The sequence below is a fragment of the Odocoileus virginianus genome, chromosome 29, assembly GCF_023699985.2.
Source record: "Odocoileus virginianus isolate 20LAN1187 ecotype Illinois chromosome 29, Ovbor_1.2, whole genome shotgun sequence".
Classification (NCBI taxonomy): Eukaryota; Metazoa; Chordata; class Mammalia; order Artiodactyla; family Cervidae; genus Odocoileus; species Odocoileus virginianus.
The window spans coordinates 1,552,723-1,577,840 of NC_069702.1; the positions used below are offsets into that span (position 1 = coordinate 1,552,723).

The 25,118-nt window shown below is 46.6% G+C and overlaps 3 long non-coding RNA genes and 1 other non-coding gene across 13 annotated transcripts; 3 read left to right on the top strand and 1 right to left on the bottom strand.

The window, feature by feature from the left end:
* Positions 1-1,980: 1,980 nt before the first annotated feature.
* On the bottom strand, positions 1,981-17,745 carry LOC139032007 (uncharacterized). 3 transcript variants are annotated; one of them, XR_011484543.1, is made up of 4 exons: positions 17,657-17,745; positions 4,970-5,170; positions 4,633-4,722; positions 1,981-2,471 (listed from the first exon to the last, which is right to left on the bottom strand). It is a non-coding gene; the product is annotated as an uncharacterized lncRNA (long non-coding RNA). The 3 variants fall into 3 exon arrangements; XR_011484542.1 differs by adding an exon at positions 3,163-3,569 and having other exon boundaries at positions 4,633-5,170; XR_011484541.1 differs by having other exon boundaries at positions 4,633-5,170.
* On the top strand, positions 4,170-14,022 carry LOC110142222 (uncharacterized). Of its 6 annotated transcripts, none has more exons than XR_011484538.1 (5): positions 4,170-4,279; positions 4,559-4,695; positions 5,118-5,180; positions 10,170-12,376; positions 13,065-14,022. It is a non-coding gene; the product is annotated as an uncharacterized lncRNA (long non-coding RNA). The 6 variants fall into 6 exon arrangements; XR_011484539.1 differs by having other exon boundaries at positions 10,183-12,376; XR_002315268.2 differs by lacking the exon at positions 5,118-5,180 and having other exon boundaries at positions 4,171-4,279.
* On the top strand, positions 12,678-12,800 carry LOC139032102 (small nucleolar RNA SNORA26). Its single transcript, XR_011484647.1, has one exon. It is a non-coding gene; the product is annotated as a small nucleolar RNA SNORA26 (small nucleolar RNA).
* A 100-nt stretch (positions 17,746-17,845) lies between the features above and the next one.
* LOC139032008 (uncharacterized) lies at positions 17,846-24,580 on the top strand. 3 transcript variants are annotated; one of them, XR_011484545.1, is made up of 3 exons: positions 17,846-18,072; positions 19,091-19,166; positions 22,938-24,580. It is a non-coding gene; the product is annotated as an uncharacterized lncRNA (long non-coding RNA). The 3 variants fall into 3 exon arrangements; XR_011484544.1 differs by having other exon boundaries at positions 17,846-19,166; XR_011484546.1 differs by lacking the exon at positions 19,091-19,166.
* The last annotated feature ends 538 nt before the right edge of the window (positions 24,581-25,118 follow it).

Genomic DNA, 25,118 nt, shown 5'->3' on the forward strand with positions numbered 1-25,118 from the left:
TTGAATTGACTTCAGATCAAAATAAATTTGTACTTTGATGTGCTGTTCTGGACTTAAGATTTTATTGTTGATAAATGCTGGAGAGGGTGTGGAGAAAAGGGAACCCTCTTACACTGTTGGTGGGGATGCAAACTAGTGCAGCCACTATGGAGAACAGTGTGGAGATTCCTTAAAAAGCTGGAAATATGTTCCAGCAATCCTACTGCTGGGCACATACATCGAGGAAACCAGAATTGAAAGAGACACGTGTACCCCAATGTTCATTGCAGCACTGTTTACAATAGCTAGGATATAGAAGCAACCTAGATGTCCATCGGCAGATGAATGGATAAGGAAGTTGTGGTACATATACACAACAGAATATTACTCAGCTATAAAGAATGCATTTGAGTCAGTTCTAATGAGGTAGATGAAACTGGAACCTATTATACAGAGTGAAGTAAGTCAGAAAGAGAAACACCAATTCAATATATTAACAAATATATATGGAATCTAGAAAGATGGTGACGATGACCCTATATGCAAGACAGCAAAAGAGACACAGATGTAAAGAACAGACTTAAACTCTGTGGGAGAAGGCAAGGGTGGGACGATTTGAGAGAATAGCATTGAAACAGGTGTATTACCATATGTGAAACAGATGACCAGTGCAAGTTCGATGCATGAAGCAGGGCACTCAAAGCTGGTGCTCTGGGACAACCCAGAGGGATGGGGTGGGGAGGGAGGTGGGAGGGGGTTCAGGATGAGGGGGACACATGTACACCCGTGGCTGATTCATGTCAATGTATGGCAAAAACCACCACAATATTGTAAAGTAATTAGCCTCCAATTAAAATAAATAATTTTTTAATGTAAAAAAATTTTTTTAAAGATTTTATTGTTGAGAACTTCCTAATTCTATAATGTTGTTACAGATTTAGTTGTCTTAAAAATCTACTACTGTACACACACACTCAACTTAATGATGAATCTTTGATCAGGGAATTAACCCAAATTACCACATCTTTCTTTCAGATCGTACTATCTGTATCACTGATTTCAGTGTTATAGAGTGTAGCCTATTTGCTTCCTAATCAGGTACAATTTTGTTCTCAGATGCATGTGGCCTGATGACCCTCCTATCACATGATAATTAGGACTTGGAAGAAAATAATTATTTTAAATAAGTTTAAGCATGTCAAATCACCTTGACTAGGAAACTGTCTGCCCGGGGGTCAAAAATCTTGAACATGTGAATTATATATTTTTAGGTTTTTGATATTGAGGAAGTTGGTTGCAGTGCCCTCATTATGAAGATCCACAGAGGAAATTTCCTTCAGGAATCTTTGTGCTTCTCTTGAGTGTCTGATTTGTTTCCATTTTCTAGTTTTTGAATTGACTAGTAGGCAGCTCAGAGCAAAATTTTTGGCCTTTTTCCAGCAAGTGAACAGAGCGTCATGGGGGGTTATAGTTTCTGTACCAGTCCCAGACTTTATCTTAATTTCCCTGCAATCCAATTTTCTCACTGTGTTTTTAAAATAGAATTGTAATATATTCTTGTAAGCTACATTCAAATTCTTCTTGGGCTAAAATGAGATATAAAACAGTGAATAAACAAATGAATGAACAACAACAAATTATTTTTTAAATTGCAAATAAATATCAATACAAGCACAAAAAATTACAAAGAAATACATTACAGGTCATTTTCAAGTTGCTGGTTAAATCCATTTTACTTTTTTTTTTTCCTTCACTTATTTTTATTAGTTGGAGGCTAATTACTAACAATATTGTAGTGGTTTTTGTCATACACTGACATGAATCAGTCATGGATTTACATGTATTCCCCATCCCGATCCCCCCTCCCACCTCCCTCTCCACCTGATTCCTCTGGGTCTTCCCCCATTTTACTTTTAACATGTACCACATCTTTCTTTATACATGGATGTCTCTTTTCTAACATCAACTGTGAGCTTTACCACACAAATATAATGAAGAGACTAGGGAGGTTTCAGGTTTATTATGACTTTTCAACACTGAAGGGGGAAGAGTAGATTAAAAAAGGTCTGAGGAAGATACTGTGATTTATGCATTTCTGTGCAAGACAGTATAAAAGAAGAGCATGTGATATATATTCCAACCCAAAGAGAGTGGAGAAAGCAGATCACTTCCCAGCAGTTTTTTTGTCCAGAGGACTTGGGGGCTGCTTAGAAAGTGCAGGCAATTGGCCATTTTTAGAAAGGGCAATTGGCCAATACAGGAGACATGAGACACAGTTTCAATCCCTGGTCAGGAAGACCCCCTGGAGGAGAGCACAGCAATCCTCTTAAGTCAGTATTCTTGCTTGGAGGATCCCCAGGACAGAGGAGGCTGGTGGGCTGCAGTCCACGGGGTTGGAGGGACAGACACGACTGAAGCGACTGAGCACTCACGCAGTCGCACAACAGCCTACTGTATAGCACAGGGCACTCCACTCAATATTCTCTGTGGACCTATGTGGGAAAAGAATCCAAGAAAGAGTCAATATATGTACATAGATAACCGATCCACTTTGGTATACGACAGAATCTAACACACACTGTGAATCAACTATACTCCAATAAAAAATAGATAAAAAACAAAATGCTTGAACAGTTTTTCATTTGCTCTCAGCATAAAACACAAAGTCTGCCGGAGCTCCTGCATGGTGTGGCCCCGTGCTTTTCTCAGGTCACTCTGCTCCTACGTCCTTAAGTTCTATTTGCACTTTGGGGTCCTTAACAGGTCAGTTCAGCTGAATCGCTCAGTCGTGTCCAACTCTTTGCGACCCCATGAACCGCATAGCACGCCAGGCCTCCCTGTCCATCACCAACTCCCGGAGTCCACCCAAACCCATGTCCATTGAGTCGGTGATGCCATCTAACCATCTCATCCTCTGTTGTCCCCTTCTCCAGCCTTCAATCTTTCCCAACATCAGGGTGTTTTCAAATGAGTCAGCTCTTTGCATCATGTGGCCAAAATATTGGAGTTTCAGCTTCAACATCAGTCCTTACAATGAACAGGTCAAGCACTTTCCATTCTATCTCAGGGCTCTATCACAAGCTGTTCTCTGTGCCTGCAGACTCCCAGCTCCACTGGAGATGCATACATTGGTCAGCCATTCAAACCTACGCCATTTGTTTTCCTTCCACCCACTGCACCCACCTGGGGAGAGTAATGTAGTGTGGTGTTTTGAGAGGCTCTGTCCTTAAGGCAATGGCAACCCACTCCAGCACTCTTGCCTGGAAAATCCCATGAGCAGAGGAGCCTGTTGGGCTGCAATCCATGGAGTGGTGAAGAGTAGGACACGACTGAGCGACTTCGCTTTCACTTTTCACTTTCATGCATTGCAGAAGGAAATGGCAGCCCACTCCAGTATTCTTGCCTGGAGAATCCCAGGGACGGGGGAGCCTGGTGGGCTGCCACCTTTGGGGTCGCACAGAGTCGGACACGACTGAAGTGACTTAGCAGCAGCAGCAGCAGCCTTCAAAACGCATTCAAATCCCAGATCCACCACTTGTTTGCTACTCTGTGACTTTGGAAAGTTACTGGACTTGTCTGGGTTTCCCCACCTATAATGTGGGGATGATTAAAAATATTTTGAGAATTAAATTTAACAGATGACAAAACTGTAATAGAAGTTCTCATTTTAGCATATACTCCAATTTTAATCCAGTTAATTGTTTGCCAAGTTTGAGACCTGTCACCTAGGAAAGGTTTATAGTGCCTCTTTGCCCACCCGCCCCCACTCACCACCAACACCCTCCCCTTTCACGCCCACGGCCCGCTCCCCACCCCACTTTACTTATTGAACACTGTGAATGAGTGAACGGAGAGCATGAAGAAAGGCTGGTCCTACAGGTTTAGGAGGGACCATGGAGTGAGCTTGTTCAAGTGGCTCTGGCCTCTAAGTGTAGCTACGGGAAGGGGAATCTCGGGGTCGGCCAGAGCCTTCTAAGGGCAGTCCAAGGGAAGGCACTTGGCCGAGAGAACCAGATCCACGAGCACCAAGGCCTAGGAACGCGCCAAGACTCCTAGAGCATCTGAGTAGAACACTCAGCGGAGGCGTACCTAGTCCTGCCGCCACGGAAAGACCTGCAGTAACCGGACTAGCCAGAGACCGCGGCCCGGCCCGCCCCGCCCACGTCCGGAGGATTCCCGGGATTGGCTACCCGGCCCGGGCCGTCCCGCCCCGGATGCCCTGCTCGCGCCCCGCCCCGCCTCGCGCGCATTGTCTTGGCGCGCCACACGCGCCCCGGCCTCAGTCTTGCCGAATTGGGCGGTGAGTGTCGGTCTGTGCGGTGGGGTGGGCACCCGGCCGGTCCGCGGGCCGGGTGGGGCTGGGCTCGCCCCTCGTCCCCTCGAGCTTTGCCCGCCTGGAGCGCCACTGCTCCCGGCGGCCAGAACGCAGGGGTAGAGCAGCCCTCGGCGGCCTGGGAGGGGCGGGCGGCGGTGCCCGTCCCGGGGCCGCGCGAGGTACACTGCGCCGCGCCGAGTCGCCCGGAGGCTTCCAGGCTGGCCGACTCGGGCGCGGTTACAAGTTTGCGCTTTGCTTCCCCAGGGTGCAGCCGCGGCTACTTTGTGGCGGGGTCGGGCCCCACCCAGACTGCGGCGGCTACAGCGGATCCGTGGAACCGTGGGCCTGGGGAGTTGATCTCCAGCGACTGCCGGCTGCAGCGGCCTGAGTACTAACCGCAGGTATGACTCTTGAAGGAGTCCTCGGGCCTAGAAAAAGATAATGGCTTGAGCCAAACACTTACCCCCGCCGTCCGGACCTTTCCCGCCCCCTGCTCAGTTGCAAATGGCATCTCAGCTAAAGATTAACCCAAAACGCCCCGCCTGACTAAAACTTCCCGTATCACTTCCGCAACCCACCCCCCTACCCAAATTCGCAGCCTCCCTGACCCTTCGTGCTCAGCTCAGCGTGGTCGTTAGGCCTGTTGTCGCCCCTCCTTGCCTGAATAAAGGTAACCTGTCTTCGTTGAGGTCGTCTTCCTTTCTTCTTTGCCTCCTCCCGAACTATTCCTTTCATTTTTTGGTGCTGAAACCCCGGAAAGGGCGAGGCACTCGTGTCTTCTCTTGTTTCTCTCTCTCTCTCTCTCTGACGACCTCCGGAACAGGGAACTCTTGCCATTCGACTGCTCCGCATCCGACATTTCACTCACTCCGGCCCCTACATTAAGGTAAGATCTGGATAGTGTTCTAGAGGTACCCTAGTATACTGTCCTCTCTGGTCCCGGGGACCCCCGGCCTAATACCACTCTGTAAGCGACGGTGGGGTCGCTCTGCCTTGATAGTGAGCTCTCTTTTCATAACTCCTATTGTGACTACGGGTGATGACCCAAGCTCGGAATAGGACCCTCCGCTTGCCTCCTGATCACGGGGTCCGGCCAATCTATGCCGAAAGATTCACCTCTGGCCTGCGTCCTCAAAAACCTCAAACCACTCTTACTCACTGAACTCAAGGCTAGCCACTTAGAACGGCTCTGCATGCAGATCTGGCCTCGGTACTAATTAGACAATCAAAACCACTGGCCTGAATTTGGCACATTTGACTTTTACATTCTTCAGGATGTTATCAGCTTCCTCAAACGGGATGGCAAGTGGTCAGAGGTCCCCTATGCCCAAGCCTTTTGGGTCCTTCAGAGCAGGCGCTCCCTATGGAAGTCCTGTTCCACCCACGAGGTCCTTCTGTGCACCTTGCCTCCCAAACAAAAGGACCCTTCTGCTTCAACCAGCCACACGCGTGACCTTCTGCACCCCCAGAGTTCGACCCCAGCGGGCCAGTCCCCTCCCTACCAGCCACACTGTCAACCCCCTCCTTCTCACTCACTGAACTCACCTACTAACTCCGAAACCTTTCCTGAGCCTTTCTCAACCCCGCGACTACCCCCACCCCCCACCCCCCACCCCCCGCCACGCGATCAGGTACTCAACACATGTTTTCCCTGAGAGGTGGCAGGACCAGAGGGCCCCACCCAAGTCCACATGCCATTTTCATTGTCAGACATGAGCCAGATAGAAGAAAAGTTAGGATCATTTTCTGAAAACTCTACCAGGTACAGAAAAGGGTTCCCGAGGCTTACCCAGGCCTATAACTCTCACGTGGAGTGACATATCCTAAATGCCACTCTCAATCCAGATGAAAAAAAACCGTATCTGGCAAGCGGTGAAAGCCCACGCCAGTCACTTACATAACCAAGACTGGACCAACCCAGTTGCTGATGAGTCAGTGCCTCAACTAGAAGCTCACTGGACATACCAGCCTGGTGACCCAGGCATCAGGAGGCTTAATCATATGGCCACCTGCCTCCTAGAGGGCATGCAGAAAAATGCTCATATCCACGTCAGTTACGATAAAATTAGGGAAATCACCCAAGGGGTGGACGAAAATCCAGCCTTGTTCTTGGTGAGCCTCACAGAGGCAGTCCAAAATTATAACAACCTGCATATCACCACCCCTGCTGGTTTCTTTACCTCCATGTTCAATTCATCAGCCAGTCCGCCCCTGACATTATAGACACAACTAGAGAAGGGCCCTATAACCTCCCCAAAGGCACCTTCTAGAAGTAGCCTTCAAAATGTTCAATAATAGGAGAAAAAGACTGTGAGAGAAAGGCCTTTTTGGTGGCAGCAATTAAGGGAAGAGATCAGCCTGGCCCAAGTCATCCCAGACTGGGGCTTACAACCAACCCTGCCCCCGACCCTGCTTCCGATGCAACCGGTCGGGACACTGGGCAAAAGCAGGCCCGCCCTGCGGCCACTGGGGACACTGGAAGATGGACTATCCCTACCTCTTCCCAGAACTCCAGCCCGACCCTGCGAGAGTTGTTCCAGAGACGGAACCCATGTCCCGGACACGAGCTCGGAACTCAGGCTAGATGGGATAGTGGCTGGGAGAAAGGTCTCCCTCATAGTAGACAGTGGAGCTACCTTCTCTCTCGTGACCTCCAGAGTACTGGTCCAACCCAAAATTCAGAGCTCACAATCAACGGGGTCTCTGGAGTCCCCCTGAGCCCAAGAATCAGCTTCCCATTACCCTGTCAGTTTGGAAACTTGACCCTCATACTCATTTCTCATAATGCCTCAGTGCCCCATGGCGCTCCTAGGGAGAGATTTGTTATCCAAATTAGGGGTCTCTATTACGATACCCCCTCTCAATGCAGTCTCTGTTATATATGCAGATGGCACCTGGACCATCCCTGTCCCCTACTCTTGATCTTCCCTTGGACCTACCTGCCGTAGACCCTCAAGTCTGAGATACTGGTCACCCATCCATAGCCAAGTATCATACCCCAGGCCACATCACCTTAAAGGACCCCTCAGCTATAATCGTCCAACAACAGTACTCTCTCACCCCGGAGGCCCACAAGGAACTTAAGCATATCACAGACTGTCTTCTTCAAGCCTCCATCTTAATTCCTACACATTCACCACACAACACCCCCTTTCTGGCAGTAAAAAGGAGACCAAACTCTTGGAGACTGGTCCAAGACCTATGAAAAATCAATGAGGCCATCACACCAACCTTCCAGTAGTCCCCAATCCCTACACCCTTCTGTCCGCCATTCCCCCAACTACAGCCTTCTTCACAGTATTAGATCTTAAAGATGCCTTCTTCACCAGCCCCCTCCATCCCCTCTCCCAACCCCTCTTCGCCTTCACCTGGCAAGACCCCGAGACTCATGTTTCCCAGCAGCTAGTGTGGACAGTTCTCCAAGGGCTCAGGGACAGCCCCGCTTTCTTGGGAAGACCCTCACAGAAGGGCCTGCAGACACGCGGCCTGGCCCCGAGTCACCTCCTTCAGTATGCAAATGGCCTCCTTCTTTGTGGCTCAACCTGAAAGCTTTGCTTCTAGCATACTGCCAAACTCCTTAGGGCCCTGGGGCTTTGGGGTTATCGGGTGTCCTGATCCAACGCCCAGATAGCCCAGACAAACGTCACCTACCTGGGACTCCCCCATCCCACCAACGAAGAACCATTCCTCCAGACAGAATCCAGGCCTTAATTGACTGCCTGCCCCCAAAAACAAAACAGGAACTTGTGTCTCTCCTCAGCCTCCTAAACTTTTTTTGTATCTGGATCCCCAATTTCTCCCTCATTGCAAAGCCGCTTTATGAGGCAACCAAAGGGTCCCTAGGTGAACCTCTCTTTGACTCCTCCCCACTGGCTTCTCCCGTTCGCCAGCTCACCGAGAGCCTCCTCCGAGTGCCAACTCTCCACCTACCAAATTATACCAGGCCATTTTTTCTCTTTGCCCATTCCAATCAAGGACAGGCCCTGGGGCTTCTATGCCAGCAGGCTGGGGCTGCCTAGACTCCTAGAGCCTGTTTATCAAAACCACTTGACCTGGCGACCAAGGGGTGGCTTCTCTACATACAAGCCGTGGCTGCCACTGCAGCCCTGGTACCCGAAGCGAACAAATTCTCTAGACACGCCCCCTCGACAGTCTGCTCTGCACACAGCCTCTGAGACCTGCTGTCTCACTGGGCTTTACTCTCCCTTCCCCCTTCCAGGATACAGGTTCTGCATGCCTTTTTCCCCGATCCTCAACTCTCATTCTCTCCCTGCGCTCCCCTTAACCCTGCCAGTTTATTACCCACACCTTCTACAGCAGACCTTCCCCTACATCAGTGGATCTTGCCCAAAAGCCCTTCCAACACTTGACAGATCAGCCCATCTTAGACCCTGACACCCCATACTGGTTCATTGATGGCAGCTCTCAAAAATCCCCACCCTTTGCGGCAGGATATGCCGTCATCCAGGGAAACCTTCAACACAGCCACGAGACACAGATAATTGACGCCTCACCTCTGCCACCTCACACCACCTCCCAACAGGCGGAACTAGTAGCCCTCACCAGAGCTTTGACCCTGACTAAACATCTAAGAGTTAACATCTACACAGACTCCAAATATGCCTATGACATACTTCACTCAAACATCCTGATACGGAAGAAAAGAGGGTTCCTCACCCAGAAGGGATCCCCCATTATTAATTCCGACCTCATCCACAAACTTCTAGAGGCCACACTCTTACAGATGACAGAGCTGCCATCCTCCACTGCAGGGGACATCAAAAGGGAAGTCTATCAGCCTACAACAATGCTGCAGACCACAAGGCAAAGGCGGTAGCCCTGTCCTATCCCTGCCCCCAGTCCCCTGCCATTTTAGCCCTGACTCCACCCGACCCTCCCACCAGAGAAATTCTCTCCTGTCTAAACTCACTCTTCCATCCTTCATCCAAGGTACTCCAGCAGTTCATCCACAACTACTTCCCCATATCAGCTGCCAACCAAAAATATTTAGATGACCTTACCCACTCCTGTCAGACATGTCAACGAACTAATCCCAATTCCAACCTTAAAGCTACATCCTTTCCAACCCATCAGATGCGAGGCAGTCTCCCAGCACAGGATTGGCAGATAGACATATGCCCCCAGTTTGGAGAGTCAGATGTCTCCTGGTCCTTGCAGACACCTCTTCGGGATGGGTAGAAGCATTTCCCACCACAAACAAAAGAGCCCACACTGTGGCCCAGGTCCTCCTCACAGAAATCAGCCCAGCTTTGGCTTGCCGCCATCTACAGTCTGATAATGGCCCAGAATGCATGTCCAAGGTCACCCAACAACTTGTCCAATTCTTAGAGATCCCCTGGAAATTTCACATTCCATATTGTCCCCTTTCTCAGGGAAGGTAGAAAGGATGAACAGGATAATTAAAGAAACTCTTACCAAATTATCCCTTGAGGTGCATCTAGATTGGACTAAACTTTTGCCAGTCATTCTAAAAGTGCAAGCTTTGCCCAGAAAAGCCTTACGTATGGAAGACCCATAAACCCTCCCAGACTTCCCCCTAAACCTCCTCCCATACCAAACTCCCTACACTCCCCTCTGCTAGCAGAAATCCACAGTGCCTTCTGGAAATACGTCAGCCACAACTTGCCCGCTCCTAACCCCCAAGCCCCCTCGCCCCCTCTACAAACTGGGGACATGGTCTATCTGTCTGAAGATCCCCAGGGTGACCTAACCCCAAAGTGGCAGGGACCATTCAGAATCATCCTCCTTATCCCAACTGCAGCTAAGCTCAAAAAGGTTGTTTCCTGGGTACACCTCTCGCCTAAAAAGGGTTGCCTCCAATCCTGTACTGCCCTCCTTAACTGATGCCTATCAGGTCTCCCTCACAGGGCCCACCTCCTTAAAAATCACCCAGCGACAACCTCTGTCGATCATCCAAGAAGACACTGAATGACCTGGACACTCTTCAACCTACAGCTGCTCCTGACGTGACTACTACAAGACCTCTGGACTAGCGCCCTGACAGAAACCTTCGAGGACCTGACCACGCTGGTGTCTGAACTGTGGCTTAAGGGAACCTTCTACAACCTAACTCTAGACGAAATTTATTTCTTTACTCTCGTCCTCTACATCATTCTACATCCAATTCGTCTTCCCCAGATTCAAGCTACCACAAATTTGGGGCCTTCCGCCTCTCGCCAGATTGGCCTCTCCCCATCTCTCTAGCCATAACCACACTCTTAACCTTAGCCCTTGCTATAGTCCTAACAACTGTCTCCCCTCTAGACTGGTCATCCATCCTCCGTCTCTGTCAATGCCACCTACGCTGTCAGGATTCTATTTCTTCCTCATTGTCTAACTACCAGACCCATGACTCCCCTGTTCCTTATCCTTGCTACACTCCCCGGCCTTCTGGCTAGTTCCTGCCCCTGTGATGAAATTCATTCCTTTGTCCATTCCTCATGCTATAACACGGCCCCTAAGCCATGCACCATGAACATCGGGGCAGGGAAGTCCAAATCCCTGTTCACTGTTAAGGTACAGAAGACAGGGAGTGCTGTGAGCAGTTGCTATAAGCCAAATGGGAAAGACATCTGTTTCTATCCCACTACCCACTGGGGGTACTCAGACGGGGGAGGGGCGCAAGATCAACAGCGTAAAAAGAACCAAGAACAGCTTATAAGAAACCTGATTGTAAAAAGAATCAAGAACAGGTTATAAAAACCCGAATCTCCCAGTTACAGGCGACCCCTGAGCCCTATAGACGCCCAGACCTCCTTTCCCAATTACGGCTCCTCCCTCTGACAACGGACATCTTATCCTCCTTAACTCCTTCCAATTCTTCGAGAACACACATTGCAGTGCTGGATATGCATGTCGCAGTCTCCGTCACTACACATTGTGGCTGTCACAGGGCAACTATACCTTCCCTCCCCAACAAAATGCCACACGACTCATTGGGCCAGTCTCTGACAATATCCTCCTCTCAGCCCCTTCAAACCTAACCTGTGTCAACTACTCTAGTCCCAGCCTCACAGACTCCACCCTCCTTCTGTTCCACTTGGGTTCTCTGGGAAGCACAAGGAATTGCACCAGCCTGGGAATCTTCACTCTCCGAGGGACCTACGCCTACTCATGTCTTCCCCCCCAAGCCCCCTGGACCTTGCATCTTGGTCTTTGTGACCAAGGTCTTACCATCCTAAAAGACAAAGAGATAGAACAAGCAGTCGATCCCCAGGTGAAACATTCCCACAGGAAAAAACGGGCTGTCCCGGCCCCCCTCCTGGTTGGGACTGGCACAGCGGCGGCTCGGCACCAGCATCAGGGGCATCTCGACCTCGGCCCATTTCTACTGCACACTGTCCCGGGAACTTAATGAGGACGTGGAACTGGTGGTGGAGTTCTTTGCTGCAGTCCAAAGACAAATGAACTCACTGGCTTCTGTGGCCCTACAGGATAGACGAGCCCTGGACCTTCTCACCACAGAAAAGCGAGGAACCTGCCTTTTCCTGGGAGAACTCTACTGCTCTTTTGTTAGCGAAACAGGCATAGTCCAGGGTAAGGTCAGAGAACTTAGAGACAGAATCAGAAGAGTTATAAAATCTTTCGACTCTCCACAGCCTGTTCCAACTGGCCCTCCCGTGGTTACTCCCTTTCTTGGAGCCATAAGTACTTTTATTTGGACCTGTTTCTTCAGTCTCTTACAAAGTTTTCTCCAAGACCAGATTCAGGCCATCTCTCAAGACCAAGTCAAGGCCATTCTTCTTGAGAGCCTCACCTCAACATTGGAAAAATGAAACCCTGGGCCCTATAACAATCCTCTGTTCCAGACCCCAAAACTGTTGCCCCTATCCAACAGGAAGTAGCCAGAGAGATACGGCACCCTTTTCCCATCCTTTTCAGGATCTGGAATGAAGGAGTCCTCAGGCCTAGAAAAAGAAGATGTCTACCTCAAGGGCCCTTGCTGAACCACCTGACTTTGGGGAAAACAAAAGTGAACTTTAAGCCCCACCCCAATACTCCAGGCAGATTGCATCAGCGTGGAACTTTCCACCCCCTGCTCAACTGCAAATGCCATCTCAGGTAAAGATTACCCAAAATGCCCCGCCTGTTCCTTACAACCCTGTCCTTAAGTGAAAGTAAGATGACCCAGGCCTGAGCACGTGGCTAATGGTGACCGGAGGGTTCCCAAGCTCGTATTTTCCATGCAAAGGCTCAGATCAGGCTTTTAAAAGAAATGGACGTTTACTGTCTTCACCCAGCAGAACAGCTGCTTCTAGTGGGTTTTAGGACTTGGCTAAAGAAACTGCTGAGGTCCACGGATATTAAGAGGAGTGCAGGAACTCGTAGAGAGCCCTGTGAGGAACCCAGATCGCCCTTTCCAGTGCCCTTTTAAGGCTGACGCAGTGCCTTAAGAGGCTAACACAGGAGGGTAGAGGAAGTCTCCATAAAACCCAGAGAAGAGACTTTTAGAACTCCTCTCTGGATCCTGTCTGGAGTCACAACTGAACCGGAAGATTTTAAGTCTTAGCACTTACCAGTATGTGTGTAGTTAATATCAAAGTCATTAAATTTAAACTTGACCTTTGGTTTGACAGTACTTTCAGGCCTGATTTTTAGGTTCCTCTGGGGGTCCCACCTAGTGTGTTCAAAAATACAAGGCAGTTTGGGTACTTTGGTCACCTCTGATGGTGGGAAAAAATCTAGATGATGGAACACGTGTACAAATTTTCTATTCAAGAAGGTAATTTTGAAACATTTATTTTTCTAGGTTGAAAACTACAGGTACAAGCCAGTGAAGCCAGAGTGCCCCCTGATGCTGGTGTTCTAACTGACCCACACCAACTAGATCCCTCTGCAGTGCACACACACAAGTGCGTCTAGTGAGGCCAGCTGTTCTCACATAACTTGTAGCAGCTATGGATCTGCATTGGCATAGGAGTTGGGTCAGTGGGATAATGCTGGTGGTTTAATTCTCCCAGACCTATGAAGTGGGTAGTGTAAAATGATAGATGAAGCAATAGTTCAGGTAGTGAATTAATATTCCATCACATATGCATAGCCCTAAACAAGGAGCCTCATATGTACCTTTTTGGCCATGTAAACTGGAAAGTCAAGTATCTCTTGAGATTTAGTGTCCTCTTGTAACAGTAGAAGTATTCAAAGAGATTAGGCCATTTCAGGAGGGAGTTAGGATTAGAGACTTACTGAGAATGTATATCAAAATTTGGCACAAAGGGACCATTCTTCAGCATGTTAAATGTTGCTGCTGAATGTAGCACAGTGAGCTATAAGAAGGAATTTAAAGGACACAATGATGCTAGATTGTTAGAATTTTGAAAGTATTGGAGGTGATGGGAAAGTTTTCATATAGGGAGAAATGTCATTGTAGCAAAATTAATAGCCTAGTAGGAGCTAGGAATTCTTCCTGTTGATCAGCTCTGAATGTTTGCAGATACCTCATTTTCCAGAAATCTTAAAGGTATTTGCCTTGGATTCACTCTTAATGCTTATTTCAAAACACTGTTTTAATGTAAATCCATGGCTGATTCATGTCAATGTATGACAAAAACCACTACAATACTGTAAAGTAATTAGCCTCCAACTAATAAAAATAAATGAAAAAAAAAAAAAAAACCAAAACACTGTTTTAGCCTCTGTGTAAATTTCATTTTTTAATATTCCATATTCTGTAAAATCCAGCCTCCTAATAAAGGAAATTCAACAAATATGTTGTAAAAGCGTAATTGCTAGAGGGAAAAGACAAGGGAAATAGGTAAGGCGTGTGTATGTACTGTGAGTGGAGGACATAATTTCAGATGGAGCTCGCGAGACTAACTACAGAAGACCTGAAAGGGCTGCAGGAGGTAACATGGTTGTTACAGTCAACCTTTTGAGTAACATGGGTTTGAACTACATGGGTCCCCTTATACACAGGTATTTTCAGTAGTGGATACTATATTACTACATGGTTGAATTTGTGGATGTGGAGGGCCCTCTATAAATTATTCAGATTAACTCCTTTATTATACAAAGGTCACCTGTACATGTTTGGATGCAGAGGATTTCAGGCAGAGGGAGAGCAAGTGCAAAGGCCCTGGGGAGGGGTATGTTTAAAGGTTTGTGGGGAAAGCAAGGTGAAGCTGCAGAGAAGTGGCCTTAAGTTTGTGTGCAGGGCTGGGGTAGATATTTGAGACCATTCTAAGACGGCAGCTTGCTTTCTGGCTGGTCGGACCTCTGAATGCCATCACTTAACCTACAATGCCCCCTGCCATCTATATACTTTCCCACGTTTCTATTAAGTGCCATCTTCCCTCCCCAGTGCTCTTATTCTGGATTTCTATAGCAGCTTGTAATGCCCTCATACTTAGGAGCACATTCAGTAGTTTCTTGTGAGCTTGCCTACCTGCCCCTGCCCATAAAGTCCATCTTGGTTTCCACCATATTCCTGGGGTCTGACCAAATACTTGGCGTATTATAAGTTCTCAAATACTTAGCCCTAAACCCATGGTGACTATAGTACAAGGAGCAGTATCATTTATAATTCAGTTTAATACTATTGTTAATTGTGTTGAATTGTCTTACAAATCACACTGAAGTAAGTGGCTTAGGAGTGGAGCCTAGTTAATAAGAGCCTAGATTCAAATCCCCATCCTAAATGATTTCTGACCAGTTCTTAACTTCAATTTCTTTATCTGTGGTGGTGGTTTAGTTGCTAAGTCTAGCCTAACTCTTAAGTTGATGATAGTTACTGGAGTTTATACCCAGTACATAACAGTTTATAAACAGTTTATACACAGTGAGTAGTGGGCACTTAGTAGTGCTATTGGATCATTTTGATAATACTGTATGGTCACTGTAATTTAGATCAAAATGAAAATACTGATACTTGATATGTATATGGTACTAAGATGCTGGCTTTAATGTTCGTTAAAAAAAATAATAGCATACCTGCTATGGGCCAAGACCTATTCTGGGTATTGTGAACAAAGCAGATCAGAGTATGTAATTGCAACTGGTCTTTGATGGAGGCCTCCAGTGTAAAGGCCTGTGACTAGCATTTTGGTGGAGACGGTATTTGGTAGACTAAAGGCCTAGATGAGGTGACTTCAAATGCTAAGGATAAAGTCTGAGTGTGCTAGTAAAGTTTCCAAGGGTAACCACTGGTTGCACAAGAAGCTTCACTCCACTGAGCCCTGCTGGTGGTTCTCTGTCCCTTGAGGAGTCACTTGTGCTGGGCAGACAGGTGGAAACCTTGGGTCTGCCACAGATTTCCCCCTCTCCCAGGAAGCAGCTGCAACTGGTACCGTCCTGTTCATATGTTGCTTTTCCAAAAATTTTTTAAATAACCAGGAATTTGTTATTTAAAATTCTACAGTCCATGGGGTCGCAGAGTCAGACACAACTGAGTGACTAAGCACAGCACAGTGCTGTGACTCAGCACACAGGTTGCAACAAATTCTGATACTGAATACTGGCAGCTTCATGCTAAAGATTGCGAAGTAGATGGGCAGACCCAAGTTTTTGAATAAAAAACTTACTGAATTTAGTATTCTTGTGGGACTATCACAGTCAATAAATAAAAATTATTGAAAAGACTGTGTGTTGTTTACATGTTGCCATTCACAGTAATGCCTTTTGAACCTCATTGCTTTCAAAGAAGTTAGGGTCAAAGCTCACCTCAGCAAGTTGTAGAGCTGAATAGGGTGGAAGTATAAACCACCCCCCCCCCCCCCCCCCGCCGCCACGGTTCCTTTCTTGCTGACAGATTTGAATGCCTATTTTTAATACTTGCCACAACAAGTATTACTACAAGTCTGAATATTTCTGCCTAAAAGTGGCCACTCTTTCTGAGATGTTCCCATTATCTCTGGCTTAACTCCCTGCTTCCTTGAAGGCTCAGAAGGTAAAGGATCCACCTGCAATGTGGGAGATGTTGGTTCGATCCCTAGGTTGGGAAGATCTGGAGGAGGGCATGGCAACCCACTCCAGTATTGCCTGGAGAACACCCAAGGACAGAGGAGCCAGGCAGGCTACAGTCCTTGGGGTAGCACAGAGTTGAACACGACTGAAGCAACTTGGGGTTCCCTAAATATGCACCAAAGTGGCAGGCTCTGGCACAGCCCTATTTTGGTTAGACTTCTACAGGATCACTGCCCACAATAGTTTGCCCGGGACTTCCCTCGGGTGCACGTTTCCTTGCAGAATGAGTTTGTATTAATCTAGCTTTTTACTCATTTTTTTTCTTAGTTAATTGACTTTCAGCAAGCCAAATTCCTTACCCTCAACTGTTCATGTGTAATATGGGTAACTGCAATCTGCTTGCCTTGTCCTGGGTTTCATCTCTGCCTTCTATTCTAGTCAGAGGCTAGCTCTTGATGGTACTTCTTCACCATAAGGTATATGTAACATTTCAAGGGTCTCGCAGATTTACACTTAGGTTTATATGAAGTTTATATGAAATTTTTGCTCTAAATAATGGTCACTCGTTTTTATGGTTGAAAAACAAATTGTCATCTACTCACAAAATTAGCTGGCAACCTAGAAAGCATTGTGGTCAGCTGAAACGTGTTCTATCAATAGGCCAAATGCATAACAAGAGAATGGATGCTGTTGTCTACAATCTGCTTTCAGTTCTTTTGGATACATACCAGGAGGCCTAACCTCAACATTTGCTATTTTCTACCACTTTTTACAACAGTACGTGAATATTCAGGTATGTACAGGGCTCAGTATTCGAGATCCCCATTTACCTTTTACCCCTTTGGCCGTGCTTTTTCTGCAGTGAAAACAGACTCGGCCACAAGACTTTTAGTTAGTATTAAGTGTAAAATACTTGAAGATAACTTTGTGTTGTTTGCCAAGTGCAAGAATTCAATACATATTGACACTCCCCATTACTGGAGGAATCTGCATTACTGCTTTAAGTGTTTCCATTAGAAACGAACTTCAAAATGTAGATGTGACTTTACCCTCACTTAACTATCAGTCAAATAATCACGAGCGAGAAACAGGCTGGAATAAGAACCGACCATTTAAGCGAGGCGGTTCAGTCCTCTCAGCATTCTATCTTACTCTCCTGCGAGCACTCAAGCGCGGTAACCAGAGTGCCACCAACTCACCCACCGTTTTTAATGCAAAAGTCCCTTCCGAGGCCGCAAGCCGTTCAATAGACGGAGCGAGCGTCAGTACCCGGCAGGGCCCAATCAGGTCGCGCTTTACTACCTTCGGGTCCTCCCGCCAAGCGGCAGCAGAGCCGCGCCAACAGCGAATCTCCGCCCCGCGGAGGGGAAGGCAGGGAACCGCGAGGGAAGACCCGAGACCGGGCGGCTAAGCGACCCCACGGCCCGGGCCTGGCCTCACCTCCGCCTCGGGCGCCGCGGGTCCGGGGTTCGAGACTGGCAGCTCTCTGCCTGCGGCTCGTCAAACTCCCTGACCACGCCCACTGCCCCTCAAAGCCCCGCGGCTCGGCGTGGCGAGCGAATGGAGGCCACCAGGGGCCGAGGCACACGAGGCGGGCAAAGAGCCCCCAGCCATGAGACCCAGTGTCCCAAACCGGTGGAAGACCTGCACCCTCGCGAGAGTTCTGACACGCTCCCACAGGCCGCGAGAACCCCGGGACGCGGCCTGCCAATCACCACATGGAGGCGGTTCCGGGCGCGCCCAACTGGCTAAGCACGGGAAAGCTCGGGTCCCATTGGCATATTTTCCGGAGCCAACGTCGCCTCCTCCGTCTGAATCCTCGCCGCACTCAGAGGCCCCGCTTCTCAGCTGAGAAGGTGGGGAGCAGGAGAAGAAACGCCTACCCTTTCCCCCAGTTCCTGGTGCGAGAGCTTGAGCTGCCCTAGTAGAATCCCACCTCTTCACCCGTGGCATTTTAGAATCATTTCTTGCCCGGATTCTAGCATGTCTTGTCTCCTTCCTAACCTTAGTTTTCTAACCTGTGTCCCCAAACTGACCCTGTCCTGGGCAGGGAGCTGTCTTTACCTGTGCCTGGGGGAAAACAGGCTTCCATAGACCTTGCCAAATTAAGATATTTCTTTAAAAGCTTTCTGATCTCCAGACCTACGTCTTGCTCTGCATAGCATGCAGTGAGAATTAATTTTTTTTTTTTAACAATCGTTAACCACCACCCTCCGCCCCGCGTGCCTTAATTAAGTCATCAAAATAATCATCAGTGAAGTAGGTACTGTCAATGGTTTTTCAAGTGAAGAAACCAGAAGCCCAGAGAACTGTAGTGACCTGCCCAAGTTCTGTGTTTGCTCTGCAAATGTGAATTATACTCTGTCCTTTTCATCCCTGTCTCTCTTATTTTAATCCGGGACTTCATAATTGCTGGATTACCTCTAGAAACAACTTCTTAGCTCCTCTCCTTGCCATCCTCTGCAAATCCAAGGATTAATCTTCCTAAGGCAAATCTGATCATGTCTCTCAAATCCTTCTCAGACCTCAGAAATGTCAAATCCTTCTGTGGTGCCTTATTGCCACTTTCTGGCACACAGTGCTATTTATTGAAATATTCACACCTGCAGATAAATGCACAGGCCATGTTGGGTGTATACCCAGAAACGGAACTGTTGGATCAGAGCTGTGCCATGTTCAAATTTAGTAGACATTTTAAAGTAGTTTTCTAGAGTGTTTGCACAAATTTACACTGATCAGCAACATATGAGAGTTCCAGTCATTCCACATATTTATCAGTGCTAAGTATGTCCCATCTTTTTTCATTTTGGCTATTTTGGTGGGTGATAATTATGTTTTCTGTAGTTTTAATTTTCATCTCCCTGATTAATGAAGTACATCATGAGAAACGCTGGGCTGGTGAAGCACAAACTGGAATCAAGATTGCCGGCAGAAATATCAATAACCTCAGGTATGCAGATGACACCACCCTTATGGCAGAAAGTGAAGAACTAAAGAGCCTCTTGATGAAAGTGAAAGAGGAGAGTGAAAAAGTTGGCTTAAAGCTCAACATTCAGAAAACTAAGAGCATGGCATCCGATCCCATCACTTCATGGCCAATAGATGGGGAAACAGTGGCTGACTTTATTTTGGGGGGCTCCAAAATCACTGCAGATGGTGTCTGCAGCCATGAAATTAAAAGACGCTTACTCCTCGGAAGGAAAGTTATGACCAACCTAGACAGCATATTAAAAAGCAGAGACATTACTTTGTCAACAAAGGTCCATCTAGTCAAAGCTATGGTTTTTCCAATAGTCATGTATGGGTGTGAGAGTTGGACTATAAAGAAAACTGAGCGCTGAAGAATTGATGCTTTTGAACTGTGGTGTTGGAGAAGACTCTTGAGAGTCCTTTGGACTGCAAGGAGATCCAACCAGTCTGTCCTAAAGGAGACCAGTCTTGGGTGTTCATTGGAAGGACTGATATTGAAGCTGAAACTCCAGTACTTTGGCCACCTGATGCGAAGAGCTGACTCATTTGAAAAAACCCTGATGCTAGGGAAGATTGAGGGCAGGAGGAGAAGGGGATGACAGAGGATAAGATGGCTGGATGGCATCACCGACTCTATGGACATGGGTTCCGGTAGACTCTGGGAGTTGGTGATGGACATGGAGGCTTGGCGTGCTGCGGTTCATGAGGTCACAAAGAGTCGGACACGACTGAGCAACTGAGCTGGAACTGGATTAATGAAGTTGAGCACCTTGTCATATGATTATTGGTTATTTAGAAATAACTTCATGAAGTTTCTATTAAATTTTTTGCCCATTTTCCTGAGTTTTTTAAAAATTTTTTTCCTAATACTTGATTATAAAAATGTTCAAATAGCAAAGTTTAAGGAATTTTACAGTAAACTCAAGTAAACCTACCACACAGATTCTATTGCTGTTGTTCAGTTGCTAAGTCATGTCCGACTCCTGGGACCCCATGGACTGCAGCATGCCAGGCTTTCCTGTCCTTCACTATCTATCTTCTGGAGTTTGCTCAAACTCATGTCTGTTGAGTCGGTGATGCCATCCAACCATCTCCTCCTCTGTCACCCCCTTCCCCACCTGCCTTCAATCTTTCCCAGCATCAGGGTCTTTTCCAATGAGTTGGCTCTTTGCATCAAGTGACCAGGGCTTCCCTGGTGGCTCAGATTGTAAAGAATCTGGCTGCAGTGCGGGAGACCTGGTTTTGATCCCTGGGTTGGAAAGATCCCCTGGAGGAGGGCATGGCAACCCATTCCAGTATTCTTGCCTGGAGAATCCCCATGGACAGAGAAGCCTGGTGGGTACCTGGCGGGCAAAGAGTTGGACGCAACTGAATGACTAAGTACAGCACCGCACACATCAAGTGACCAAAGTATTGGAGCTTCAGCTTCAGCATCTGTCCTTTCAATGAATATTCAGGGTTGATTTCCTTTGGGATTGACTACTTTGATCTCCCTTTTTTATAGAATCTGTTTTATTACATTTCTATCCTTCCCTTTATCCATCTTCATGTTGTTGCATTTCAAAATTGATTGCAGACAGCAATACATGTCCTCTAAATACTTCAGCATATATATAATTCAGTATTTAAGGTTTTTTCTTTTGATATAAAACTTAAATGCACAAATCTTCAGTGTAGATTGGCTGAGTTTTGAGCAAAGGAGTTTCAGGTTCAATGCCACCTTCCATTTCCACTTTCCTGATGGAAACCACAGTTCTGATTTTTTTTTCCCTACTGTAGATTAGCTTTACCTGCTTCAGAATTTCATATAACTAGAGTCATACATATGTGGTATTTTGTGTCTTCTTTCCCTCAGCCTACTGTAGTTTAGATTCCTTCATGTTGTTGCATGTGTCAATAATTCATTTCTTCTTATTGCTGAGTAGTATTCCACTTCAGTAAATATACTAGTGTATCCATAGTGAGAGGACTTTTAAAAAATGCCTCCTCTGTCAAGTGTATGTGTTAAATCTCTCTTTCAATTCTGAGTTCCTTCTCATTCTTCTAGCGATGCCCTTTGAGAGGGAGAGTTCTTAGTATATTTATTTGTTGCCTGGGCTGGGGTCTTTATGGCTGTGTGCGCTTTTTCTCTGGTTGTAGTGAGGGGTCTGGTCTGTAGCTGTGGTTCATGGGGTTCTTGGTGCAGAGCACAGGCTGTAGGCAGGAGGGCTTCAGTAGATGTGACTTCTGGCCTCTAGAGCACAGGCTCAGTAGTAGTGGCCCATGGGCTTGGTTGTTCCCAGGTTTGTGGGGTCTTCCTGCACCAGGGATTGGACCCGTGTCGCCTGTGTTGGCAGGCAGATTCTTTACCACAGAGACACCAGCAAAGCCCACCTTCTTAGTTTTAGTACTCCAATGTATCAATTTTTGATGGTGACTGGTTTTAAGAAATCTCTGCCTACTCCAGGTTAGGAAGATTCCTTCTCTATTTTCCTCCAGAAGTTTTACTGTTTTAGTTTGCCCATTTAGAATAGTAATCCATTTTGAACTGATTGTTGTGAGTGATCGGATATAAAGGTAGGTCCAGACATCTTTTCTTCTATATGGCTATCCAGTGACTCCAGCATAGTTATTTTAATTGATCACTTGCCCACATTTGCAGTTGTCATACATCAGGTGACCACATACCTGTAGACCTATTTCCTACTTTGTTCTAGTTAATTGGTTGATTTTGTCTATCTTTGCACCAATACTGCATAGTCTTCATTACTATAGCTTTATAATTACCCTTGATAATTACCAGTGAACTGATTTTTAAACTTTAAATACCATACTGGTAAGAGCAGACACAGGAAATCCTCACAGGAGGTTCTGTCGACAGCACTGCTTGAGAAGACATCTAGAGGCCAATACCAGGCACTTCATTTCACAGCCACAGGCCATCTTGAGTTTATGGCTGGGCTGCTCTTCAAAAATATCTGTGTAATATCTTTTTTAAAAGAAATTAAAAATGCATCTCCACAAAGGTAGGTAGGACATCCAGCTGTTTTGACCTTGTACTTTTAGCAACAAAAGTATTATTTCAGGTTTGGGAGAGTTTAATGTTTTAGGAGACATTTCCTGTGATCAGACACCAAATCATAGGGGAAGTTTCCTGCTCTAGTGCCGTCACCTGTAGTTTATTGTCTGCTCTCATCCAAGGCCACGCAGTTCTTTCAGAGGGCTTTTCTGGGCTGTTACTAGCTGTGTCTGAGAGTTTGCCCTCAGACTTGTAATCAAAGGTCTGAGTCAAATCTGGCTCCTATGTGTAAAGGATTCCTTAAACCATACTGTCCTATTTATTCCATGGTATCATTGGAGTCTTTTGACTTGTAAATGATACATATGTACTTATTATGTCCTTCTGGTATTACTTTTTATGTTACATGTATTTATTTCTCCCCACAATGCTTGATTGCATTTGATGACTTTTTCCAATGTCTTGTGTCTTATAGTTAACTGTGATGGTTGTTTTAATTATTATCAGTTTCCACACATGAGGATAGCACAGGGCTGTGGTCATGATCTAAATTTCCATTGGGGCAACAGATATTTATTGAGTGCTTACTCTGTGAGATGCCCTGTGCTGGCCCCTAGGATAAACTCTGACAAATAACCAATAATAGTTACCATTGAGTATCTACTAAATACTATACCCCAAGCACTTGCATTTGTTATTTTTAGTCCTAACAACATTGTAAGATATATACTGTTACTACATTTTTTTTTTCAGATGATAAAACTAAAGTTCTAGGAGTCAGATGCCTGACCAGTGCTGGAGCTGAGATTGGAGCTATGAATCCCACCACCACCACCTCTATGTGAGTTATCAGACAGAAAAGGTACCTTGTTTCCTCTTGAGGAGCATATGGTCTCATAGTGGAGGCAAACCCACAACAACCCCAACCCACCTGCAGAAAAGATATTACAAAGAGAAAAGGGGGTGAAAGCCCAGAAGAAATGACAGTTGGCAATGAGTCCTGCCCGCAGGTCTGTAGCATGTCATAGTTGAAACTAGTCTATGGGAAATGAGTCAGATGGTCTTGTAGATGACTCCTGATCCTTTCTCCTCCTTCTGGAATGATCTGAGGAGAAGTAACAAGTTTCCCTGCTCCTCTTCTCAATCCTCAGCCAGGCTTTTCTCTGATCTAACTTCTGAAGAGGAGGCATTGCTAACAAGTGGTCAGTATCCTCGTTAAAGAATGACTGTCCAGTGACTCTCACCTCAAAACCAGAATCTGTTCGTGCTAGGCTGCCTTGAGAAACCCTCCAGAGTAAGGATGGGCCCTTTAAGAAGACCTTGAATGTGACTGTGATGGTTGCATCTCTAGCTGCCATCTTTGACCATCTCCTAGATGTGATGGGTTGGATTGTGTCTCCCCTAAATTCATGTGTCCAAGTACTACCCCCCTTAGACATGACCCTATTTGAAATGTGATATTGTAGGATCATTGCAGATGTAATTAAATAAGAAGGTCATACTGAAATAGAGCAGCACCTGATCCAGTATGACTGGTGTTCTTATGAAAAGGAGAGACATGCGCACAGAAACACACACTCAGGAAGAATGCTATATGAATACGAAGATGAAGGAAGAGATGACTCTACAAGCCAAGGAATGCCCAAGGTTCCCAGGAAACCGCCAGAAACCAGGAGATAGGCCTGGACCAGATTCATCCCTCCAGCTTCTAGAAAACTCCTTCTCAGACATCCAGCCTCCAGAACTGGGAGATGCTGCTCTTCTGTTCTTTAAGCCGCCAGTGTGTGGTCCTTTGTTATGGCAGCCCTTGGAAACTGGCATGCTAAAGATGGCAGAGAAATGAGTTAGGGGGAGTCTGAGCCCCTGAGAACTGTATGGAGCACAACTTCTGCATCAGCTTTGGTCCTGATAAACATCTTCCTTGTTCAAGTTCCTGTGTACTGTGACTCATAATAAGAAATATACATTGGGTCTTTGCCCTGTTCTGGATGAGTACAATAAAAAGTGTCTCTTGTTATGTTAATGACATGACTTTTTAGGGGCTGGTTGCCAGAGGACCCAACCCTGTGGTTAGGGGATTGGAACTTTTACTCCCTCTGCTCTCCCCGCTATCCCACACCAGGGAAGGAAAGGGGCTGGAGGCTGACTCAGTCACTAATGGCCACTGATTTAACCAGTCATGCCTTAGTAAGGAGCCTCTACAAAACACCAAAAAGACAGGGTTCAGAGAACTCTGGGTTGGTGAACCCATGGAGATTCTGGGAGAATGGTACCCTCAAAGTGGGCATGTAAACTCTACTCCCCCTTTCAATATGTTGCCCTCTGCATCTCTTCCATCTGGCTGTTCCGAGTTATACCTTTTTATATATAATAAACTGATAATCTGGTAAATAAAATGTTTCTCTGAGGTTTGTGAGTCATTCTAATGACTATAGTCGAACCCAAGTGTAGAGTTGTGGGAACATCTGATTCGAGTCAGTTGGTCAAAACCACAGTTAACAACCTAGACTCGCAATTGGCATTGGATGTTTGAGCGGGGAGAGGGTGTTGGGACTGAGCCCTTGATCTGTGGGATCTGATCTATCCCCGGGTAGATAGTGTCAGAATAGAGCTGATGTGTGTGGCAAATTCCCATACATCTTCATTAGTGATCAGTTAGATACTATCACTGGGCCTCTGTTATTTGCATTAAAACCAATCCTGATAGTAAGGGAAAAGCTCAAACTCCTTATGGCGACATACCAGACCCAGTTAAGATGTGTCTCCGGCCTTGTTTTCTGCCTTCTCCCTTTGGAGCCCACATATTCAGTCACCTGGCACTAATTTACTCCCAAATCCTCTCTTAATCTCTTTCATCTGTGCTAGGAACATTTTTCTTACCCTCTGTGTGTGTTCTTTCTCGCCCTTCTTGGCCTGGCAACCCCTTAGGCTTTT